The sequence below is a fragment of the Ostrinia nubilalis genome, chromosome 25, assembly GCF_963855985.1.
Source record: "Ostrinia nubilalis chromosome 25, ilOstNubi1.1, whole genome shotgun sequence".
Lineage (NCBI taxonomy): Eukaryota > Metazoa > Arthropoda > Insecta > Lepidoptera > Crambidae > Ostrinia > Ostrinia nubilalis.
The window spans coordinates 1,175,375-1,182,995 of record NC_087112.1 but is presented as its reverse complement, the minus strand read 5'-3'; positions in this window follow the sequence as shown (position 1 = coordinate 1,182,995).

Below are 7,621 nucleotides of genomic sequence, written 5' to 3'. Positions count from 1 at the left end.
TCAGTACCTCAATAAAAAATAACTCTAACTGATTTATCAGTCCCTCAACAAAAATATATTTTTTATTTAGGCCAGAGGGCCTCGTATTTTTGTTGTACAACTTTTAACTCAAACTTCAGATTAAATTTATCTTACAAAAAGATACACAGTCACATATACAGACATACATACAGACAGACAACAAAAATACGAGGCCCTTATTTATTTATTGATGTACTGATCTCTACTTTACCACGTATAATTTATTAGTTATTAAAATATTGTAAAAACATAAACATCAGTCACTATATTTTAAAATAAACCAAAGCAAGAAATCACTTTCGTGGCCTAAAATCACCTTCGTGTATAAAACACCACGAAGGTGATGCCACGAAGGTGACGAAAATTTTAGTTTTTTATGAATTATCCTTAAATTTGAATTTAACGGTTCAAGTCGAATACTACACAAATAAGTCTAACATGTTAAGTTTTCAATGGCAAAGTTTCAATTAAATTGTTTAAATTTTAGAGGTAGAAAATATTGTTCAAGCAAGCGACGGAATGTCTATGGACAATCACAAAAAGCTATGTATTTTTTTCGCGGAGCGACGATCGACCTATCTCACCTCCCCAATGGTCGAAGCGTGACTGACGTTAACTGAATAGAACACTGTGATTGGTTCCTGGTGTTCGGTTTAACGGCAATCTTGTATTATTACTCAAAATTTTAGATACCTAAAATCGTGTGACCAACGTATTTCGCTTTCTCAATTCAAAATAATTATAAGAAGATATTTTTTTGACTATTGTGTGGAAAGTATATTTAATTACGATGATTTTAGTATATGCTACACACAAATTGAATGAAAATTGTGAATGCAGTAACCAAATGTTTCATTGCAACCGAAGGTGTGACACGATGAGAACGCGAAAAATGACCCCGTTTTTTATCGTTTCATGTGATTTTTTCGTATTATTTTTGCTTCTATTACGATAAAATTTATTTTGTATGTAGCTAAATAGATATTTTATAATCTGATTTCAAAGGTATTGTTCTAACTTATACCGTTTATGAACTATTATTGTGTGACCACCAAATTTGAGTGTAAATGAGAAGTACCCATTACTATTACTTAGGCCCGGTTTCAGTATTGAGATTTTTTGCTAAACTTATTTATTACGTTAAATACGTACTTACAGATACAATTCCTTCGCTTGTGTTGATCGCCCTAAGCCCAGGCGCGGACCACCGATTTTTAGTTGGTCGATAGCTGGCCCGATTATAATTTGTATGGAGAATCGGCCGATACCAAATCGACGTAATGTGCGCACTTTCATACATCTCCATAGGTACTGATTACCAGCCGGACTCAACTTTCGGCCAACTAAGTCAGTGGTCTGCGCCTTGGCTAACTCTTGCTGCACAATATCTTGCAATCTTCAGTAAGAACCTCATTGCTGCTAACGGCTAGCCAGAAACTTTTTGGACACTTCACATCACATTCAAACTGTTCCAACTGACAGTCCAATCAAAATTTCTGTTCTGTCACCCAACCATCTATTTTACAGCCAAAATTCACAGTAAATAAAATCAAAAACCAATAAAAAAACCGAAAGAATTGCAGGTATGACTGAATTTCTTTTTATTTGAGTAGATCGCTGTATTTTGCCCTTAGATCTTTGAATTAAAATGATGGAATTTGACCCAAAACTTGTTAACCATTTTAGCAACTGATTTTTAATCTTTGTGACTCATCTTTATTCTTACAAAATTATAAAGCTAATGTTATCAATCGAAAACGCAAGTTTATTGCTGCCATGGACATCTTCTGCCAAAACAGTTTTTCACTTGGATGCACTTGCTAACTAGTGCTAATGTGGTGCCATCTTTGACAAAACACTAGAAGCAAAGTGCATTGTCAGCAAACTACGCTTTACACATTGGTATTTTTATAACAGACAGTGATATATTAACAACTCCCTTAAAACTAGGGACAACAAAAACCCTCAGAACATTTGAGCCAACAATGATAGTTCGATCATTACTGACTAAAGGCATAACTGCTTCCTGCTTGTTAATTTTACTCCTCTTTATTTATAATCTCTTTACGGTTTAAAAATAGCTTGACTTGCCCTTAGGAGTTGTTTTCTAAAGGTTCTAAAATGACCGGAAGCTATAAAAGTGATTTGCGTGTAGCAATGCTAGGTTCATTCTGTAAGCACCCGCAGGTTTTTCCTCCAGGGCAGGAGGCGAGTCATGCTGAGGGGATAGGAACATGGATCCGGTGCGCGGCGCCATCTACCTGATCGTCACGGCACTTCTGTTTCTGGGCCACGTTAGCGGGTGCACTAGGAAGGTTTACATCGCTTGTCGCCAGCCCGCGCCTTGTAGCAAGTGAATAAGGTTGGTTGAATGATGCTCATAAGATAGGCCCCCTTAATTAATGTTTATTGTCCGTGGTGCATATCTTTTTCATAAATGTTACTAAACCTTTGTTTGTCACCTGTCATCCGCTTTGCAACGGAGGGAAGTCGAACCTTAACTTCGAACTCCTCCTATGTTCTTCTGATTAATTTCGATGCGGGTCCAATGACAGTTTAACTTTCCCACGGGACAAGCTTGACCTTCACTGGCTGGGTTTTTATTGGCGGTCAAGCTGTAGATCCTGGCTACACAGGAGTTGCAGTGGTGGGAATAGTCCCATTGAATGATTTTCAGTAGAAGTAAACAACCCAGTCGAGTTACTTACCTGCGCACCTCACTGAGTGCTACTCTCCCTCGCACTCACCCGCACACCTCCCCGCGTTCGCCCCGTCCGTACCAGAGCGTCGATGTGACGTCACGACTGCCAGGTGCGCAGTGAACTTGACCGGCTTGTACACAATATTGGACTAGGTATAAACTGTCGGAGACAGTCTTTATGAGTCGATATTCTTTTTAGACATCCGGCACTAATTTTGAAAACACTTCTAGGGTTATGATCAATTTTATGAAACTTCGTGGTTTCTGACAAGAAAAGTTCGTGGTCAAGAAAGACGCATCAAATCATCTGCTTCTCCTAAAATGGCACATCTCTTTACAGGTTTCGCAAGATGGGAAAAACGGATATTCATCGGCTATACTCTATAGTCCTAGCCTTCTTCCTCATGCTGATCGCAGGCGCGGCGGGCTGCTGCAAGAAGAACATTCCCTGCTCTGGTCGCGCGCCCTGCCGAAGGGGACCCTACAGAAACTGATCATAGAGATTCAACAGTTAAAAGTAACGCCAAAGAGCTTAAGGTATAATGTTTGTCAAATGACCTGAAGCAAAACAAAATAATCGCAATGAAGTTTGTGGAAGAACTAAAACCAAGACCGGTATCCAATAGATAGAGAAAATGCTGGACTGGATTAAAATACAGAACAAACTTAAGAAAAATCAGCTAGAGTTCAATTTAGCTGATACACAGACCACCATTGCATAGATGTTTAGAATTCATTTCAATTTCTTTTTTGTGTTTTTGGAATTTTACATCTAAAATAAAAGACATGATGTAAATTCGGTGCTTTCATTCTTAGCATTGCCTGCAAAGAAAAATAACGGTTTGGGTCAAATTCCACCTTTCCAGTAGAGTTGATATTTTTAGTTTTAATCTTAGTTTTAGTTTAGTTAGTGTAGTTTTTGGTGGAACGACTCAAAACGCTATTTTTCGTTTGCAGGCAAGAAAAAAGAAGAATGGCTATTATGTTAGAATAGTTCCGTCGGAGAACACAAACATCTGGAAGTCGTGTAAGTTATTTTTTTATTACGTAGATACATAATAGTCATAGTAGTTATCTTTTAATATTAATGGCTGCCCTAACTCCAAATAGTAAAGAAAGTACGGGACAAACTTGACCTTCACTGGTTGGGTTTTTATTGGCGGCCAAACTGTAGATCCTGGCTACACAGGAGTTGCAGCGGTGGGAACGAGAGGTGAGAATAGTCCCGTTAGCAAAGGAAGTAGCATTTGATACTTGTTCAAACAGCACTGACCTGCAAAGATCTGAAGCAAAGTTGAACATTCATGTATGACATTCTGTAGCTGATGAAGTAGTGGAGATGCTTGATGGGTCAACTTTGTTTCAGATCATGAGGTGGGCCCGCCTGACGCTGGTAATCTTCTTCATTGCGCTGTGTCTCCTACAACTGGCCTCCGGCTGTGGCAACAAACGCGTTACTTGCGGTGAGAACCCACCGTGCAAGAAGTAAATCAATTGGGTGCGTCTATGTTACAAGATTCATATCACATGGTTTGGCTCTGAGCTCCAGAACCAGTTTTTTTTTTTGCTAATTATCTCTAAACCTGTCTGATCATCTATCTGTATCTTGCATCTCTATGCTTTTGGCTGCAACTGCATGTAAATCATACTTGATGAACTTCGTTATGTAATTAAGTTGCTTGTATATGTGACGAACTTAGGATGCTCCTCCTAGTCCCTGAGACGTTCACTTGAAAACATCGACTTGAATCGAGCACCACATACCTATATTTCATTCGCACATGGCAGTTAACCTCTCCTATGCTTTGTCTCAGATCTGTGCAACCTCCGTCAACTGCTATGTCTCAGATCTAAGACAAGACTACTTTGTCATTTTGAAACATCATTTGAAAACCGTAGCAGTTGGGGGGTGCAGTTTTGCGCGGCTCAATAGCACGCCAAAGGTTAAAGCCTCAGGCCAGACTAAAAGCGTGGCCGAGTGTGAAACTTGCAGTAATCGCATGGCATTTTCTGTGTGAGGTTTACTACTCATAGTCACAGCAAATGCGGAGTTAATTTCAAGCTCGGTTCCCTTTTAGCAGAAGAGGCCTTTGCTAAATTAGAAGGTTCCTCCGCAGTTTCTTAGGCGATGAACACTGAGCTCCGTTCAGTATAGCCTGCCTTGATTCCTCCGCAGTTCCTCAGGCGATGGACACTGAGCTCCTCCAAGAAGTCGTGGTGCTGGTGGTGACGCTGCTGCTGTCGTACTTAGAGTCGTGCTTCGGCTGCACGCGCCACGAGTACGTGACCTGCCACGAGAACAGCCCCAACTGTGACAAGAAGTGATCTGGTACGTCCTGGTTCTGAAGTACCTACCCTTTTCTACCTTATTTTCGATTCAACGAGAACACTCCCTCAAAATTTGCACAAGGATAGGTCACGAGAACAGCCCCAAATCTTCTTCTTGTCGTGTCGACAACAAACCTACACAGTGTCAACCTAAAACTCCGCCAAAAGAGTGGCGTTATCAGTAGCCTTCATTAAATCTTCCTTCGTTCAGTTGTTTGGGTACGCAGTGCATGACATTATGTGCTTCGTTAACTGGGGAACAAAACCACAAGAACAGCTCCAAATGTGACAAGAAGTGATCTGGTAAATCCTGACTCTGAAGTACTCGCCGTTTTCTATTTCGTTCCCAAGGATTTCCACAACAATCAGTCCTGCGTTGCCTGCAAAGCGACAAAACAGTCTTGCAATGTATCTTTGGTCTTCACAAACAAATCCTCAATGAATCTGTGCTTGTTTTTGCAGGAAAGAAACAATGTATTGTGTAGACTAGCAGTACACATCAGCATCCTTCAGCTTCAGTAGACTAAAAACAAAACCAAAGATTTTCAGCTCCTCTTTTTCTAGCTCTCGCAAAATTTCCTTGTAACTTATCCAAAATACTTTTCACAGTTATTCAAGATGCTGTACCTCAACGAGTTTGTGTTGCTCCTCCTCCACATCGCGGTATCAGTGATGGACCTCAAGCACTTTGGCGAAAGGAAGCAGTTGACCAAAAGTTGTGACAAGAGCAAGAAGAGAACTAACCGCCTGGCCAACGCGATTTATATTAAGGTAACTTGATAATTACAAGCTTTTTAAACGAAGATATGCTACCAATGTTCATTGGATTCTGACTGCCTATTGACTATTATTGGGAGAGATCTATGTTCAGCAGTGGACGTTCTGTGGCTGAAATGATGATGATGATGATGATGATGATTGACTGTTAAGATGAAGGCATTTTAGGTGACGGTTGAAACTCACATCTACCTTCATTCTACTTAAATGACCCCAACTCTTTTCTGAGGCACTCTGAACTTCGAGCTGTCATTTTTATTGTACTTTTTTCAGAAATAGAAGCACCTGCGATTTTAATTATTCCCAGTCGTATAATCGTAAACGTATCACCATGCTCGTGGAGAAAGTGCTGATAGTTCTGCTGCAAGTGTGCTTCTGGCTGGTGGAGGTGGCGGGCTGCCGGCGCAAGAGCCGCATTCCCGAGTACTGCCTGCCCTGCACGTACAAAGGACCGTACATCGAAGTTGTGTCACCTAAACCGGTAAGTCCTCGAGTACCTCGCCTCGACAAATGAAGAAATTCCATTGGTTCTTGACAAACACATCCCTCGCTATGCATCCTTGTTCAACTCTGGTGGATACGCAGCCTTATAGGCTTCTTATTTCCAGTCACTTTATGATACCCTGCAATAGTGACATCTATGTAATGCCAGCCATGTCTCAATATTTCGTCTGCCTTCTGCTTGGAACTTGATGGAATTTGGTTGGAATTTTCGTCATTAGTTAGCTTGATTGATTGTTAATGTTTTTAACAAACGCTGCATTATTTCTCAAATAAGGTTACACAATTTGCTCTTCACAAACCGCAAACACTCTAAAATTTGAAATATTAAGCACACAATCCAGCTTGTTGGAGTAGCAGCTCGCGCGGGATCATCTCGTTCAGCTACAGGTCTCTCTCGTGCAGCTCTAGAAACTCTCCAAGCTACTTTTGATCTTTGTGTCTTGTTCACAGAAAAAACACCAGAACACGTTCTACAGAACCCAACAATGATGCTTCAAGTTCTCCTGCTGTGCTGCGCGTGGATCGCTCGAGTCGCCGGCTGCAAGCGACTGAGGCAGAGCCGCTGTCCCGACACCTGCCTGCCTTGCAACTATAAGGGGCCTATCATTGAAGTGATTTATCCGAAACCTGTAAGCATTAAATAAGTGAACTTCATCATCATCATTTCAGCCATGTAGGACGTCCACTGCTGAACATAGGCCTCTCCCAATGATTTTCACAATGGCCGGTTGGTGGCGGCCTGCATCCAGCGCCTTCCAGCTACCTTTATGGGGTCGTCGGTCCACCTTGGGAGTGGACGTCCAACGTTGCGCTTTCCGGTACGTATAAAATAATACTTATGTAGTAGTGTGTATGCAACGCAAACTACATAGTGTCACTCGTTACCTAATACGAAGACACTAGCTTGTGGGTCATCTTGATGGTAATCACCGCCTTTTGTTGACAAAGTAGCAGCAGAAGTTGCGTTGCAGATTCATTGGAATATATTACTTAAAATACTCTGAAGGTAGGTTACAAAAGAGTTAAACGGTATTCTGTAGTAAATATTAATTTAATCTTACCTCCTTGATTTATTAATATCCATAGTTGTCAATTTTCTCCTGATCCAAAATTTTTCCCGATCGCCACTTGTTTCTTCCGACGCTCACTAATAATAAAATTGCCGTTCGATTGTTTTTGAAATGATCATGCTGTCTCTCTTTGCAGTCAGAATGAGATGGAAGCCCGAGCCCAGTCCGGGCGTACACCAAGCCGCCTCCTTCACCAGAGTGCTGACGTCACGCGACATGC